We start from the raw sequence: 17,814 nt of genomic DNA on the forward strand, positions 1-17,814 counted from the left end.
GGTATTTTTCATATTGGCCTAGACAAGTGTCTATTTTAGTGACACCCAGGGAGAAAGCACGAGTGCCACCGACCCTTACCCAGGAGCTCCGCCTTTTACTTTTATTTTCAAGTAGCCTGATGAATATGAATGTTTCATGTCAGCTGATAAGAATCTGCGGATACATGATTTCTTAAAGAGTAATGCATCATCAAGACGAATCTTATTTTTCGTTCTTGTTTCTCAAAACATGACTTTATGCTATCTATAGATTATATTTATGAACTACCCCACCAATAAATTAAATAAAAACCTATAAAGCCAATGTCAAAAACACCTAACATTACCAACTCTAAGATCCCTAGCTATAAAGACATTATTCCTTAGAGTCTATGTAGGTTCTAGCATTTACAAGCTCACATGTGGTAACTTCCATATAACAAACAAGAATGTTGAGTTCTGCTGCTTTTCTGGATTTTTCTGCAAACAAGATATATTCTGGATCGTTTAAATTTGGTGTGATGATCTTTCAGTTCTCACTCTGAGGAAGTAGCTAGTTTGACCATTACACACAGCCTTGATTAATGTCGAATGGTGTTGAACTATAGCTCTCCTAGGTCATACTTTTGCTTCCTAAACCAGAAAGTGACTGCCTATAATGGAGTCATCTGGGAGTATATTAACAATGCCTGGCACCTGCAAGCTGAAGCTTGCTAAGTATGCAGGAGAGAGGCTGTCTTGGCCCCGAACACTGGCTCGACCGCAAAGAATGCCTAGATACTTGGGCTCTGGTCGAATACGTCATCATCAAAGACAAGCACCTCAGCAGCAAAGGCAGGTTCAGCCATCTCAGTGAGCGCTCTGTTAGTCCCATCGGTAAAGGCCTAGATGAGGCCTCTCTCATATTCTTTGCAGTAGGAAGGCCTCCATACTTACTTCCACTACTACTGCAGACAAAATTGCTGATGTTGCAGATATGATGAGCACTTTTGGAATGGAAAAATAAAATCAAAACTGAGGGCTTGTGGCTGGATCATGGAGCATGTGCTCCAGGGCTGTGAGCAATAAAAGAGCATCACCGAATGCCATGTACAACCTATGTTTAAAAAGATAGAAAACGCTTTGTACTTATTTTTTTTTTAATTAAGTTCAGTACAATTGGATTTTTTTAAATAGGTATTAGATACATTGAACCAACGATTATCCTCGTAGTCTTTTTCATGAGCTTCTCATGACAGAGTACTGGTTCTTACTGGGGTGACTGTGACTGCTGCTTTGATATGGCATCTGTGATCCAATAATGCACTTCTTTGACTAGATTTGCTTCTCAAAGCCCTGTTAGCTTTTGCAGGGTGTTAGCAAGGAAGTTGAGGCAGTGAATACCCTATATTTAATAATGCCACGAGAAGTGTTCAAACCAAATCTAGCCATTAAACTACTGCACAATTTATTCAGTTTTCACAGAGCCATCTAATTTTCATATACGGTATTTGACGAATGTACTTTCGCTATGGTATGAATAATTTTTACTTCAAACCGATTTTTGGCTTAGTGTAAATATTATTGGATCTGAAATACCGGAGTTCAAAATTTTGGTGTGAAATTGGATGTTAGCAGATAACATATCTCTGTGACAGAGCTATCCAATCACAATTCTCGCGACACCACCTGATGAGAGATCTACAGATAGATTTTTGAATCAGCCCATTTCTTGGAGGATGGTCTCCATTAAGTCAGACAACTATGTTTTGTGTAAAACCCCCAAAAGATTTGGGACAAATAGTTGTCTTACATTTTGCTTTCATCCTATCCCTTAGCCAATTCATTGGGTACACACAAACAATGAGGGTTTTCACCTCAAAATACTGTGATGAATATAACCTGTCTGTGTTTCCTACTCGTACCACTCGCTTCACAAAAAGTATTGTTTGCTTGGATCCACTACAGCCATTTTTTGAACTTACGACATAGACTCGAGCCTTGCATCTGCTGCCATTAGTAGTCGTATTTCAGACTTGCTGACCCTGATTTATTTCTTTAATTTTTTGTTCATTAACATCCATTCAACTATTGGTGAAAGAGGTATTGAGGTCAGAGCAGTTTGTCTGAGATCACTTAGTGCAAATAGTGCTTGACCTCCTTTACACTTCTGCGCCACATATACCCCAATATACATGCCATGTCCGCCATGCACTAAAAGATTGCTCTTACGACTTGTCTGCAGTGCATGCTCTGGGACTTAAGCCATTGGTTGAATAATTTAATACACCTTTCTCATGGTGGAAGGATCTTCAAAAGTGAAGTAAGATTCTTTACTTGGTGCAGTACCGCAGTTAGCACCATCTATCCAACACTATGTGAGGTTGTGGGCTAATTCTAAGATTTTTGATCTAACCAAATAGAGGTTGTCACTCGTTCATTAGAACCTAAGCATCTGCGATGAAAGAAAGTATTCCAGTGGAGAAAACAACATAGATGTTATTCAGCTCAGCTCCCAGTATGAAACAAATTCTTCACATTAGATGTCATCAGCCTTAAGAAGACGGGAGTCCATATGCCAGATTACTTCATCAGCACAGTCGAGATTCTTTCCAAATAAAAATGAGACACTATATTAGAGAATCTAAGTACAGTCAGGAAAAACACAATGTTATATACCTTCTTTAGGTGGTGATAATCTCATGCAAGACACCTTATCTTTCGCCCTAGTTATAGAAATCTCCCTCTATCGCTGTCTAATATTCATAAGACACCCCATTGTTTGGAGAAAATTTACTCTGCCTTTACTATATTATTTTGGTACATCCTCTGTCTGCTTTGGGAATATGCTCTCATATAATAGTTAAGGGACACCTAACAGGTGAGAACTAGGAGTTAGATCGGAGAGTCCATGTAACTAAGTGTTGCCGAGCAAAGCCAAACTGGTGCTGAATGTTCATGCTAGCATCCCTTCTTAGCAGGACTTTAATGGGCTGACATTCCTGCTGTGGGTTGTGTGTACCACTCCGTGCCTGTGTTCCATTCACCACTAACTAGTCATCATTAGACGCCAGCTCGGATCTGCTGATAGTATAAAACCAGACTGTGATGCTGATTTTCACAACCAATGTGTCCCATCAAACGGTGAGTGCTTCTTCAGCCCCTAAGGTCCTAGCAGTTTCAGGGATTACAGTAAACATTCGCTGTTCTAGCATCTAGAACTGGAGTCAGGTAACAAATTCTCTACCCTGGTAAAACATCTGAAACCTGTGGATAATATTATGGTGATAACCATCAAGGTGTTGTCCTTGCCCTTCCAACGCTGCTTGGCACAGTACTCCTCAGTGCCACTATCTGAGCTTTCTATAATATTTTTTGATTAACTTCAATTACAGTTGTGGTCTTTTCTTTGACTGGTCCGTTTCCAGGACATAGTTGAATTAGGTAGCGTTTAACAATTCTGCTGTGTCATCCATCCACTGTGAAAATGTAGCACCCTTCTTTCACCATGATCTAACAAACCTGTTTTTAAGACTCTGTGGTGTTGCCTGGATGCAAATCTGTTTCAGCATATTGCAGCGCCAAATGCATAGTCCCATTGGTATCCATCCTCAAGCCTAAGGTAGCAGCATAATCATACCCCGTCCCGCTTCTATATGTAAAATCACGTTTTCATCTTCGTTCATTTATAGGCAACTTTCTCTTGAACATCTCAATCGAAAAAACAGCAACAAGTGGTGGAAAAGGAGTTTCTTGATAGTATCGCTTTTATATCAAAGCTTTTTTAAGAATGATCACTACAACCCGTTTTATGAATGAAGCATTTATTCTTCCTAGGGTGAAATTTGTATAGCACATAAACTTTGATATGCACTATGTCCATGAGCATAAACTGATAACTATTAATTCCCTAAAGTATGAATGTTTTCCTTCTTTTCCCATGCCTTAAACGATCAATCAGCTCATGAGTCCATTTGCAAAGCGGTAATAAAGAGGAAAATTATAGCATTTCAGAAATCATTTTCAGCATAACTGTTCTTCAATTTAATTGAAAGTACCCGGGGAAGTCATAAAGATGACTCGGTTAAAAATAGACCCAGATCTCCAACATTACTACCTTATTCTGGACATTTCCAAGCATAGCCGTGAGTGTGAAGTGCAGGATCCAATTGCCCAGTACTTGCTATTTAATTAACAGTATATGCATTTGGGAATGTTACGTAACTGCTCATTAAAATGCGTTTCTCAATTTTAAAAAAAGCTGGAATTATGACATTTAGCTTCAGATGCTTACAATTATCAATTACATAATGTGTTTACCAAAAAGCCATTTTGCTTCCAAACATCAGGTACAATATAGTCTTTATTTGCCTTGTATATTTTATGACTATTTTTTTTTGCACTTAAATCATTTTATTATTTAAATGGAAAACATGATAAAGGCCAGCTGAAATACGTGAAACCAAAAAAATAAATTAAGCAAGTTAGACTTCCTGTAAAGTGGCACTTCAGGTATAATGGGTTTCTGTTAATATTTTGCATCTTTTTCTCCTACCCTTCACCTCCTACATCCCATTCTGATCTAGTTATCCTCTTGTAGCAATATTTAGACCAGTGTTGTGAATGATAGTCACCAAATATATGTACAAATTGTAAAGAATGTGAATAATAAATTAGGTATTTTACACCAAAATGTTTGCTCTTGACTGTTGCTAGAGGGAAGGGGGTGATCTTTAGCTTGCATCGAAACAAAAGTATGAACAATGCGTTCAGGCAGCTCTCCATCTTAAATTCCGATTAATTGTTGTGATGTAAGCTGAATGCATCCTTGTCAAGTTTATTTCTATTTCGTAAGCCATATGTGAAAAAGTAACTTACATTCAGTATACACTTTCTTCTCAATTTAGAAATATTCCCCACTAACTAGAGTAGATTCCAAGTTTGTCCCAATCACCTTCAACTACAGCTTCATCCAACCAGGAGGTGATGTATATAGACTATCTGGTGCTCTGGCATACGTTCCTATTTTTTTTCTCCACACCCGAGACATGTAGAGAGGAACAGAGATAGCATATTTTCCCATAGATTCCTAACCCGGTGATTGAGTTCAAAATCAAACCACTTCACTAACCCCACTAGATGGGATTGAGTAGTGCCAATATGCCAAGGAAGCCATGCAACACCCTCTGTAAAGTATTAATCACTCACTGCAAGCCTGACCATAAGGCATACATGTTTTGCAGAATAATGTCATGTGGCTACCCACAAATAACAGGCACAGGGCCACCCCGTTAAGTGCAGTAGAGGCTGCTCTAGCCCTCATGGAGGGGGCCAGGATGCCAGCCAGATGTTCATTCATGGCCATAACATCACAGATCTTTATAGAAACAGTAACCTAATGTGAGATTGTGTGCTTGGTTACTGCTTTGTCCTGCATGACTCTAGACAAGATCACAAAGAAATGATCATCAATTCTCTGTTGTCTTTTACATCAGCTCTAGCCTATGGACTTTCTCCTCATTGATGGGATGAGAAGGAGGAGGAACAAAGGATGGGAGAGTGGTGCACTAACCCATGTGGAAGGTAGACACAGTGAAAGGGAAGGGTACATGGGAAGAACCAGCTGATCTGGATAGAACACAATGAAGGTGGCCCGGCCGAAACAGCCTTTGGTTCTCTGAACCTACATACCAAAGTTATGGCCACTAGGAAGACAGTTGTCAATGTCAGTAACTGTATAGGACAGTTGTACCGGGGTTTATTTGGGGAGGCCATGAGGGAGGCTAAAACTAGACCCAAACCCCACTTCAGTACAATAAATAGTGTGGGAGGAACAAAAACTTTGTACAAAATGAGCCAGCCGTGGCAAATATAGTAAACTTTATAGAAAGTTTGCCGGAAAGGAACACTTAGAGTATGGCTGATCCGGAAGGCATTTGAAAGTGAAGGAAGCCACCTCAAAATGTTTAGCGGTACAACCAACAAAATCCGATGAGCCAGAGATCGTGCAAAATGTAGAGCTTCTGAGGGATTGGTTTGGAAAGGATACAAGCCTTCCAATTTGCACCATGAAACAAACTCAAACAGGTTTTCTGGCCACTAAAATAACTTCAGTTTGTAAAAAGATCTCCAAGCATACAACCATACTGCCCAAGGATTGGTGTGGAGGTTTTTATCATTGTGCTGTGAAAGCAGGTCTGCTCTGCGTGAGAGAGGAAGAGGGAACCAAATGCAGAGTCTCAACATATCAGCATACCAAATCCTCACCCAGTCTGGGACGAACAAGATTAGCTGAGCGTTGTCTTCCAGCACCTTCTCCATACTTTTACTTTTGATATAACTGGGATCATCAGGAATGCGTAAAAGAGACCCACAACCAATCAAATATGACGGCCTTGCCTAGGAAAGCAATTAATGGGAAGAGTGGTGCACAAACCAAGAGACACTTCCTGACTGTGCCGTGGCAAATCGATGCATGTATAGGCATCCCACTCTAGAGAAGATCATGTCTGTCCCCTTGGGATGAAGTTCGAACTTGTGATCCTCTACTGAGCGGTGACTCGGTTTTGGAAAGGTGGGTTGGCACTGGGAAGATAGCCCTTTACATAGCATATTGCCACAGGCTGCAGGCCTCCTCCCAGAACAGGGTCCAGTACCACTGACTGAGGACTGTGGTTGTGGTGTCCTTAGGATCTAGATGGTACTCCCTGAAATGGAAGGGAGATAGGTCTATAGGGCGAGGCAAACTGTGCCAACTCCAACAGTGTAGCCATTGCTCTGACACAAAGGAAACGCCCTGCATGTTCAAGTCACCCAGGTGGTCACCCAAACCCTATGAAGAGGTGTCCAGACTTGCATCACGGTCTTCACACCGCAATACGTTTACAACGTGGCTATTACAACGCAAGTCGTAACAACAACTTGCGCTGGATGGCGCTATACGCTAAGGAATAGTATGATTTACTATTCCAACACCTTCCCCACTGTTACGTAGGCTGGAGTTGGAATAGTAAATCATACTATTCCTAAGTCCAGCGGAAGTCGTCGTAACCACTTGCGTTGTAAACGTATCGCATGTGAAGACCACGATGTAACATCATACATTCGCCCAGACCATGGTGCCCTGTGATTAAGAGGACCTGATTGGTTGACTCACTGTGAGGTTGAAGAAGCAGTACAAATCCGAGAGACCAGATTATTAAACTTTAACCCAAGTCAAAAGGCTTCCCTGGAGCTCGATCCACTGCCATGTCAGGGACCTCTTAAGGGCCCTCATCTGCCATCTGGTGCGCAGAACCAAGAAGATGTAGGAGCCATTGCAGAACGGGGATAGGATCCTTAAACAGAACCATAAGAATCATATCCCGAATGACTACAGCCCTCGGAGAAGGAGGAAGTGCTCTCCTTTAGGTGTGTGTATATCACCGCACCTATGAAAGCCACTGCGTGGGAAAGAGAAGACTTCTGGACATTGCTGGTAAAGCCCAAGTCATGGTTCCCTGAAAAGTTTTCAAGACCAGTGCAGGACCTGCCTTCTCCAGCCATTGTCCAAGTACAGAAAAACATTGACTCCTGAAGAAGCTACCACAATGGCCAACACTTTCCTGAACCCTCATGGAGTGGTTGTCATACCCAAAGGTAGAACAGCAAACTGGTGCTGAGACCCCGTTGTGAATTGTAGATAACACCTATGAACAGGAGCGAATGGTATATGAAAGTAGGTATCCTGAACATCCAGCGACACTAAAACCAATCTTCCACATTGAGGGTTCAGCAACAGAATTTTAACTACTCTTATTGAAAGAAGAGGTTTCAGACACAAAGGCTGGGTCTAAGGCCTCCATCTTTTTAGAAGACCAACAAGTAAAGGGAGTAAAATCCTGTGCCACTCTTCTCCACTTTTATGACTCCCTTGTTCAATAGGGCAATAACCTTCACTTTTGGAATCGAGGCGTGTGCCCAGGAGCACATCCTAGCAGATGGAGGGTGGTCCAGGGGAGACAAAATTAGTAAAGGACGTCGACTGAGTAACTGGAGCACCTAGTGATCCATTGTAGTAGTCATCCAGTTCCTGATAGAGGCGGATACCACCTCTCCTTCATCAAGCTGCTTCTAGACTGGGGAGGAGTCAAGGATTTGGAAGCTGTAGATCCAGCAGAAGATGGTGGTGACTGAAGCTGCTGCTGAAGGTGGGGTACATTAGGACCACACCCGCCTCAATGAGTGATACAGCTGCTAGGGAGTCCTGACCAGCGTGAAGGGTTGAAGTTTTCATGAGGAATGCCACCTGGATATGCCCTGAAGACAGCAGTACTTCTGGTATTACTGCTTCGCTAGGGATGCTAAACCAAGCACATTTGCCATGGCACAAGTGTTCCTAAAGCACCCCAAGAAGGAGTCGGTCTTTCTCTGAAAATCCAGACATAATTGAAGGAGGTCTTTTTGAGAGTTGCCTGTACCGCTGAAAAGTGTGTAGCTAATCCAGGCATGACTGCACAGATGGAGCCACTGTGTTGGTGGGATCCAAACCACACTTCAGAATTTGATGGGCATCTGATCCAGGCCTGACTAGATCTTAAAAAGGCTCCTCCATATGTTTGGGGAGCCTAATTACAGCCATTTCCCCAATTCTTCACAGGGCCTAGACGTTTCTGCAGAGAAGATGCATGGTACTGGCAGTGCAAAAAGGCTCAACCGACAAAAGCAAAATCTTTCCTTCCCACAGGATCAAGTTCTTTTTTATTCCTACTCTAGGGGAGCCCTGGCAACGATGTTTGGGTTCAATTTGGATCATGCTTACACCAGTCAATTTACTGTTGAAACACCTGATCTTGAAAAGGATATTTGAAAGGAACATATAGCTGAAATGATTTGTCAGTAGAAATCAGTGATACTGCAACATCAGACTGTTGGGAAAGAAACAGCAAATACATAATAACCTTCAATGTTAACAAGAAGTGTGCTAAAGGTATATACAAATAATTAAAAATGTGAGGACTCCGTTTTTGATTCTCACAAATGTATGAAATGAAGGAGTTGAGGTTATGGAAATGTAAAGAATGTTTTTATAAAAATATATTAGGATGTGTGTGTATATTTTTTATGTAATAATATTGTGACAAAGATAATCTTTTTATATAGAGACGTCACATGAGTAATGAGCTGCTGTAAGAGTCATTAGTGTTTTTGCACTAAACTGCACCACACGATAACATTCTGCCAGAGTAGGTGAAATAAATATTTTGTTAACTCCTGCAGGTGACCTAAGAACTACAGCAACTTAATAATGATATTGAACTATGTATATTCATTACCTGTGGTGACAGTTCAGTGCGCTCAGCAGCTGTTGCTGAGATCTGTGGGTAGCCCACTCTCCACAGATGTAAATCCTGGCAGTTAATAGTGACCATATCTGAAAGAGACTTCTAGCCACAGGTTACTTACCTAAAAATATCCCCCAGGTATCTGACTGGATTGGGAAATTTAAAAGCAGTACCCCAGCGCCAATAGGTGGCTTTGATCTGCTTTGCGTCCTCTGTGCTGTAAGTGATGTGTGCAGTGCTTACATAGGTGCCACCCCAGCGTGTTGACATCAGATCTATTCTTTCCACGCCATCAGCACAGATCCGGAGAGAGCTATCTGAGTCCGTTGAGTGGCATAGAGTGGAGTGGAGTAGAGTAAAATAAAGTAGTGTGGGGTATCTTAGTGTACAGGGGTGTAGATTAGACTAATATAGAGGAGTGGTGTAGAGTGGCGTGAAGGGAAGTGGCATAGAGAGGCTTAGAGTAGAGTGGCACAGAATGGGATATTGTAGATTGGCATAGGGTAGAGTGGCATTGTGTGGTTTGAAGTCAAATAGGGTGGCATAGAGCAGTGTGGCGTATAGTGGAGTGGAGTAGAATGGAGTAGCTGGTGTATAGTAGCATTGAGTAGAGTGTAGCTGTTGCCTGCCAAAGGAATGGGGAGGGTGGATCAATTTACGCTGAGCGCGTTCTTGAACCCCAGGCTCTCCCTGATCAGGTTCCCTGCTCCCTCCCGCCCCCCGGCAGAGCAGGCAACGACCTCCCAGGACCCAGGAGACAAGCACGTACCTGCTCTAGCCACGTTCCTCCAGAGGATTATTATTTTTTTATTTTTATTTTTGAAAACCTTTATTTGAAGAAGTGGATGCGTACAAATACAGGCCTACAACCCGGAGGCCGGCCACGGAACAAAACTGGAAAGCACCATCATCAATTAAAGGCACAGAGTGATCAGACGATATCAGCTGACGCTGTAAGTCATTGTTGTTAACTAACTAGAACCACTCGACATAGGATTTTAGGAGGTTAATTTTATGTTTCAAAGAATAAAGGATCGGTTGTATAGGTAGCAACCTGGTGTACGTGGCGGGGAATAGTTCAACTGTTACAGTACAATACAGCCAAAAAGCGATAATCAGAAAGGTCAATAGCATACAAAACGTAGGTTCGCTTATTGTTCCCCAATGGTAGTATCCCCGCCCGACCACATGTACCCAGAGACAAACTGAGCAGCGATTCCGCAATAATAAAACGCCATCAGAGAAACAGATCAGTTGCAATCGCTATACATCCCAACCCAAGAAATAAGAAAACAAAAATACTAAAAAGAAAAAAGAGGTAGGGAGTCTCCGCGTTACTGTACTCGCCCCACAGTGGTATTGTCGAGCAATAATACAAATGGCGAACGTGCTTGGGGGCGGATCGATTAATTCCGGAGAAACTGTGGCACGGGTACCATATTACATGAGACACACATTCCCCCCCCCTCACAATAACTCACCCCGCGGGATTACGCACAGTCGCGGAGACCCAAGAGAAGGACACAAAAGAGCCATAGAAACAAAGAACAACCTAATAGACCCTACTCCACCCGCCCCACCCTGCACCCCTGCAGAAGGCTACGGCCTACCCCCCCCCCCCCCCCCCCCCCCCCCCCCCCCCCCCAACAGCGTGCCTGTCGCCCTAATTATGAACCCGAAATATAGAAGTAGAGAATATAGAGAAACGGAAGAAGAAAAAGAGAAAAAAGAAAAGCCTGGGGAGAGGAACCATTAGCAAGTGATACGGCCCCAGCGCCCCGCCCACACACACGCCCTGAGCTTGGCCCAAAACGAAACTGGCAAATGTTCAGTAGTTCGTAAATACGAAGGAATCAACAAAGTCTCACAATGTAGGGCAGTCCATAGCTCCATTCAACGATTAATAGTCCTCCGAAGTAAGGATCAGGTTCATCCCAGTCCTTTCTTAGCCAACGTCGCAATGTGCGTAGATCCAGTGGGCATAGGACATGGCGATGAGAAAAGGCCTTGGAAAAACGCTGGACTATCAATGGAAACAGCCAATAGAACCCCCTCTTCCGAGGGCAATGCAGAAATTGTTCACAGCAGCCGTACATACCAGTGTCAATGAACCCCAGCGGTTCCACTCGCTCATGTCTCGGACCATCGCCACCCCAACCAGAAGGCGGGGAACAATCAACGACCTCGCCGGGCCCATCCGCGTCCTCAATATCTGACCCGGGAGCAATGGTGGCCATTACTTCCCCCCGCACACAAGAGTCCCGGATCATGGTCAACCTCCAAGTCTCCAGAGCCCGCAGAACATCGCTAATCGTGAGCTCGAGCACACCAGCACGTGCCCAAGCGGAGCACAAGGACAAGAGATCGTCATCCCGGGATCGTGCACAGGACATGGCAGCAGCCGCCATTCTGCGACGACTACGCCGTCTCTTCGGAGTCGTCTTCAGGGGCGAGCTCAACAGCAGAGCCCAGGCGGGACCCCCTTCAAGCGCGAAAGCGGCACCCACAGCGCTGAAATGGTGACCACATAAGAGGGGGACCCGCCGGCGGCACCACTCCGCCAAAATCCCTCTTCGCCACCAAGTGGAGGGGCCTGGTGCAGTCGGACGGAAACAAAGGGGGGAGCCACCAAACACGGCGTCCCCAACCCACAACTTTCCGCACACCACCTCTGGAGCACCGGACGGGTGACCCAGGCACGTTCGTTTGCCTTCAGGGCCCTTCGCACATCGGCATCTTCCGGCCGGCCCCAGACCTCCACCCGAGGCCGCCGCCGACACCGTCTCCGTCTCGCCGGCAACCAGCTGAAGGCGAGGCCCCGGTCTCAATCCCGGGGAGGCCGCACTTTCCGGGAGGACGCCGCTGTGGATCCACCGAACACCGGACCCACCAGGATGGACGGTGAGTGACTGCAAAGCTACGCATGTAAGTTATAGTCCGTCTTGGGCAGGATGAGCGACAGGATTTTAGAATATAAGCAGGAAGGACGGCGGAGCCGAGCTAACGTGCGACCATCTCGTTGTCGAGCTTGGCTCCTCCCCCCTCCAGAGGATTTTAATCTGTATTAGCCATTGTCTCCCACATAGTATATGTTACATGTCACCTGAGGTTCGATACTATCATACCTTGCTGACACACACAGCATAATCTTGACAAATGTCATAGCATTGACAAATTGTGCGCCACACGTGAAGGCGATTCCCTGTCGCCTTTGCGTTGATGATCACTACGTCTCTACAACGGAGACATAGATGCATGAGGACTCGGTCTCTTCCTCTGCCCTCCACCTGTCGACCCACACATGTCAGTCAGAGCCAACCTCCTACGAGACTATCCAATCGGATTAGCTGTGTCTCATCCTGCCTCCCTACGTCACTCCACTCCTCCCCCTGGCCAATCACTCATAGTCTTCCGGCTTGGCCTGCCGTTTCCTCGGCAACACCAGCATGGATTCATTCCACTAAGGTGCCTCGCCACTCTGAGGTGCGTTCTCCGTTATTATTTCTTTCTCTCCCCCTCCCCCACGGCCGATCAGTAGCCTTACTTTTCATTCCTTTCACTTTGGTAGATTTACTCCCCAACTGCCGATCACCACGGGATCGGTTGTCCGGCCCTCCCGCCGGATCCAACGACCGACCACAGACCGGGCCGACTGGATACTTTACCAGACCTGGTAAGTCTGTTACATCTCTACCCTTTCTCCGCCTCACCCATTACCCTCATGCCCTCATGGTCTTCCCTTCTCCTTCCCCCTCCTTTAGGCTCATTCCCTTGGCTGCTGCTTCCGCTACGCTTCGGATCGGGCACGTGTCAACCGCTGCCCAAGGTATGTTTACCGCCACCGACGCTTCCTCTTCCAGTCTACTTTTTTTTTATTTCCCTTCCAACCCTCCCACTGGCCATGCCGAACCGCGCACTTCTACTCACTCCTAGGCACATGGAGCCGCGCTCCACTTCACCCACCGACCCCCCACCCCCGACTCTTCAGTAGTGCCAGTCTTAACCCTCCCGCTGATTCCGTTGCACCAATGACTAATGCATCGCATGGTATGACTCTGGCCAACTCACCCAGCTAGCTCTCGATATTTCCACCTCGCGGCTGACCCACATCATTTGCGATCCCGCACATTAGTTGTGATTGCACTATGTCCGTTCCCTGTCATCACTCCACTCCTGCAGCCACTGCCACATGATGCTTGCCTAGGTTACACTCCTTTTCTGTAGCCACCGCCACCTTCGCACCCACCTTGTTCACCCTGACCCGCCCCCTCCCCCAGACACGGTTTACGCATAGTTCTCATACTCCCACACGCTGTTTACTTCCGTGTCCCTCCCTTGATTCATCCACACACGTCCCCCAGCACTCACTTCACTCTGTCACTCACAGACGGCTGCACACTTGTTACGTCACCTTGTGCAGTCCCTCCCGTGCCACTATCTTCCTTTCTCTATCTCACCTCCCATGATTAATTCAATTCCCTTGCTCCCTACATACAGCACTGCATCCAACCCAAGTCCTGATGATGATCCTGATTTAAAGGAGATCGAAGCACCGTCGACCGTTCAGCGCGAACATAGGCGCTACAGACAAAATGGTTCCAGAACAATACCTGTAAAATCACATATTGAAGTCAATATTTCAAACAAATGTGGAACCACATTGTGTCTTTTACTCACTGTATATATTGATCACCAGTCACTATGCGCCACCGTCGCTGATTATTGTCACTTGTGTCCATACCGAGTCTTTCACTCACTCGCACTGAGCACCAAGTACAATTTGGGTTACCTACAATTGTCTTACATTGCACATTGCAGTGCTGTAATAACTGCAAATTATCCTGCTTATTGTTTCTTTCCCCTTTCTCGTATTTCTAAAATAAATAGGATGCCACGAGCACATATATGAAAAACCAAAAGAGTCTCCTTATCTCCTTGTGATAATGTTATATACATATCTTAACTAATTGTCTTTAAATTATACCAGTTGGGATACCATATGTTAATTACATACCCTCCAGGACCGTGGCGGGGCGCAGCACAGGGACGTTGGTCTCCTGACGGTTCCTCAGGGCTCCGAGGCGGCTCGACAGTCGGCGCCTTCTCCTCCGGTCGGGGCTCGGTAGTTACCGGAAACGTTGCGGTCTCTTCCTCTTCCTGCTTCCGTGTTGGGACTCACCCGTCATTGGCGGATGGCTTCTTTTTACTGGTCATCGTCATGGGTTCCCACCCCCAGGGGGCGAGGCTGACGTCGGCTTCAGGGGATCCTTAAAGGGCCAGTAGTAGGTCCCTTCGGTCGGGTCACTTTCAGGCAGGCATACCTCAGAGTCTGGGAGCTGAAAAAGAGAAAAAGGACCCAAAGCATCAATCAGGTCCGGAGTGTCAGGACCTCCGGGAGGATCCCAACAGCGCCCCATTCCATCATCCTCGTAAAGGCGGTGCCATGGTTCTTCACAAAGTAGTGGCATATATGGTTATCCTGTTCCTTACCGGAAGACTGAGGCTGTAAGGTAGTCGGTCTGGAGTCGCCAGGTCGGTATTTGTGGCCTTGGGGATGCCTGACGAACATCAATGTATTGTGCATCATGATATGAAATCACTGGCCTAAATGAACGGAGTGATGCAATAGGGGAGCCAGTGAGATCAAACATAGTAAGAGATCTAGGCATACATGAGCTTGTGGGGTACAGAATACACCAAGTAGACTTTATGGGTGGGATTGAGTGTCTGCTAAGCGTCTGCTAGAGACCTGCGTTGCACCCAATTGCGCAGTGATACTCTCCGCCAAGGATCCATGGAGATGGCGTTTTATGGGCGAGGATGGAGGAGAGGGCATCTCAGAAGTCCCCCTGACCAGATTTGGGAGTATAAATGCTACCGATGAGCAGGGGCGGCCTTCAGTGTCTATAGTGGTTCCTAGGACCTGGTAGGGAACACCTGGCCTGTTCCAGATCAGGGCACCTCGTGCTTAAGCTGAATATGTAGGAATATAGCTCCTTACTATGCATGCGCTTAATGCATGCCAATACAACGATGTTGTTAAAACGACTGAGTTGTTAGTACGCCATACCATTACATTGCAAGTCATTACAACGACTTGCAGTAGGGGGCACGCTGGACTTAGGAATAGTATTATTTACTATTCCTACTCCAGCTTGCACAACAGCAGGGAAGGTGTTGGATTTTAAATCCAATTCTAGTGAGGCCCCTAATGCAAGTCGGTTTAATGCCTTGCGATGTATTGGTATTGCTTACTAATAACACAGTTGTTGTAACAACCGCGTTGTAATGGCATTGCGCTGCGGAGACAGCGTTGTAAACGCTGTTTCCCTTTTGTAGTTGCATAGAGTTGTCCTCTCCAGCATTTGCTCAGACATTCAACCTCAACTTCTGTGATATGAGTATCTTGTAGAAAGATTATGGGTGCGTGTTGCCTCTTGACAAGAGTATACCATATATCTTTTGTGAGCTGTGTGCAAACCCCGCGCAGTTGGTGTTAGAAGTTGAATCGTGTCAGGGTAGTCTGCATGATGAATGAGTAACAGGGATCACGGGGGAGGTCTCTACTTCGTTTATCAGTGCCATGTTTCTGCCAACTTCGCATAACTGGGGTAAGTGCTGGGGATCTACCGTCTTGTGCATAGGGCTCAGGGGTGATACAGGAGCGAGGATCAGCTTAAACTGGATAATTGTAACAGGTAATGCCTACTGCAACAACAGTATGCCTAAACAGTCATCTCATGAAATTCGGAAGTGGTGGGAGGGTGACAAGCAATTGCTGGGTTGTGATGCCAAAAAGGGAGGGGGGCCCTGATGTGAAGTGTATGTGGGCCACAACTGGTTCATAGGCAGTGGTAAACTTCGCTAACATGCCTTATTCGGTCACAACATAGGCTCCTTCACTGTTACATAATCAATGTTATAAACAAGTCTACATTAAAAATCTGATTTTGTTTAAAAGTGGTTATGTGCTGAACACATTGTTTGCTAGGGCAATTCCCTAATTGTCTCCTAAACAAATGCAGGCGTCTCTTACGTACATAGGGTTTACGTTACCCCTGTGCTACTTGCCAAGATGGACCGCAGTAAGCCAGATACATGCCAGAGATGTTTTTATATACCTGGCGTGGAACTGCCCTTCGGTTGTAACATTCTGGGAAATGGTTTTAGATATCTAGAACTCATGATCGAGACTGAGCATGGGCCGTCGCCACTATTGGCCCTGCTGGGGTATGTTCTTCCACTGGGTGCGGAGATCAGATGCTTCCCTGCAATGGCTTTGCTACTGGCCAAGAGGCAGGTCTCTTTCCATTTGGGCGCTACTACGCCGCCGCTGGTAAACGCCTGGTTGCGAGACCTGATGTATTTCGACACCACCAGCGATATCTATGCTTGTTTACTCCCCCGTGTCCCACCCTATTTGCTGCTCCACCCTGAATTTACGGATTAATGTGCCCCCTATAGTTAAATTAACTACTGTGCCGGTTGGCCTATTGTATGGTATATATTCTTCACGATTCATTACAGTGTGTACCTGCAACGCTGTTTAAGGTTGTGGCTTTTGTACATTTTTATTTTAAGTCACTATTGTTCTATACATGCTCGCATGGCAATAACTGCTAGACAACAAGTTGCATATTGTAAATTGGTGACAGTGATTTGCTTATTTAAAAAAATCCAATAAAAACTTTTAAAAAAACAAATACAGGCATCTCCCTGCACTTGTGCACAGATAATCTGCCACTTACGACTTCTCAGTCTTTTGCCTCCTTAAAAAAATTCTGGCATTGCAGGCCTTGGTACAGCAAAGAGCAATAGAAGAGCACAAGGAATGGTCATGTGAGGCTTACAAAGCGCAAAAGCCTACACCAGGTATCCAAATGACTTCCACATTGAGGTTCCTTCCAGTCCGTGCCTAACTGATTTTTCTGTCTACTGATGAATTGCCGATTGTTAAAGTTAACAAAGGTCCTAGGCTTCAGGTTACTTTAAGAAATTGATAAACACAGGCTTAGAATAAGGACTGTGTGTTTTTCTTCAGTGTCCAGCCGGACAGAGAAGTATTTATTTAGAGAATTTGATAGAAGTATACATTTTATAAAGTGAAACAAGTCACACATTAATAACTGGGCACAAGCCTGTACCAAGTCAAGGAAAAACAGTACATAGGAGAAGAAACAATGAGAAGGAGAAAATAATAACAGGCAAACAAGTTGGAGAAAGAGGTGGCTTACAATACAATAAAATCTTAAGTAAGCTCTAACTCGCAGTCACTGCAACACAAATTACAAATTGCAAACGGAGCAGTACTGTACAAACAGTCGACGAACTTTTCGATCCCTATCTCCAAATTTAAGTTGGGATCATCTTCAGGACTACAATAAAGAGCTTTGCCTGATTGATTGCATTTACATAAGCCTGTGGAGTTAAACAGGAGGGGGGAGAAAGAAGAAAAGATTTATCTTATAGAATATTTACATTAGTAACAGCTAGTCAGTTGCAGTTCTATACATTAAGGGTGCAACAAGTGCAC

This window comes from Lissotriton vulgaris, chromosome 6 (assembly GCF_964263255.1).
Source record: "Lissotriton vulgaris chromosome 6, aLisVul1.2, whole genome shotgun sequence".
Taxonomy (NCBI): Eukaryota; Metazoa; Chordata; class Amphibia; order Caudata; family Salamandridae; genus Lissotriton; species Lissotriton vulgaris.